We start from the raw sequence: 632 nt of genomic DNA, 5'->3' as shown, positions 1-632 counted from the left end.
TCTTTCTCTTTTTGCTTAATAGGATAATGATGAATAATTATTTTCCTAAAACATTTTTCTCTATCTTATATCCAACATTTTAAAGCTTCAAGTGATAAGTTTTCCTAAATCTTTTTCACCTTTGACTCTCAAATACATGAATCTTGCATTTTCCTGGATCTGACTCAACATACTGTGGAAAGTGACTCAGGGGTTAGTGATTAAACATACTCAGTTTTTACTGAACAATAAATAAATTGTATGAAGTGATTTGGCTATTTAAATTTTTATGAATATCCTTCTGCAAAGACTACCCACCATCAATATGCTCCTTGACATTTGTCATGAAAATGTTTTTTTTTTTAAATTCCCAAATTAATAACCATCTTTGGTTCCTGCTAATCTATAAAAGAGCTGTGCTATTTGTTTAGTACACACTATGGTTTAAGCATCCCCAAAATGAATCTCCCGTGATGACTCAGAAAATCAATACTCTTTATATTTCAGTTGAGTGGCAAATAGAGTGCCAAACCTCAAGCAGTGCCTTTTGTGTAGGATTCCTGTATCATCAAATTCAACTATCATCGGGGCGGCGGAACGCGGCCGGAAGACCGGGCGGCGGAACGCAGCCGGAAGACCGGGCGGCGGAACGC

The sequence above is a fragment of the Microtus ochrogaster genome, unplaced genomic scaffold (genome assembly GCF_000317375.1).
Source record: "Microtus ochrogaster isolate Prairie Vole_2 unplaced genomic scaffold, MicOch1.0 UNK151, whole genome shotgun sequence".
In the NCBI taxonomy this organism is placed as follows: Eukaryota; Metazoa; Chordata; class Mammalia; order Rodentia; family Cricetidae; genus Microtus; species Microtus ochrogaster.
The sequence above is the reverse complement of the archived record's forward strand: the minus strand, read 5'-3'. Positions refer to the sequence as shown.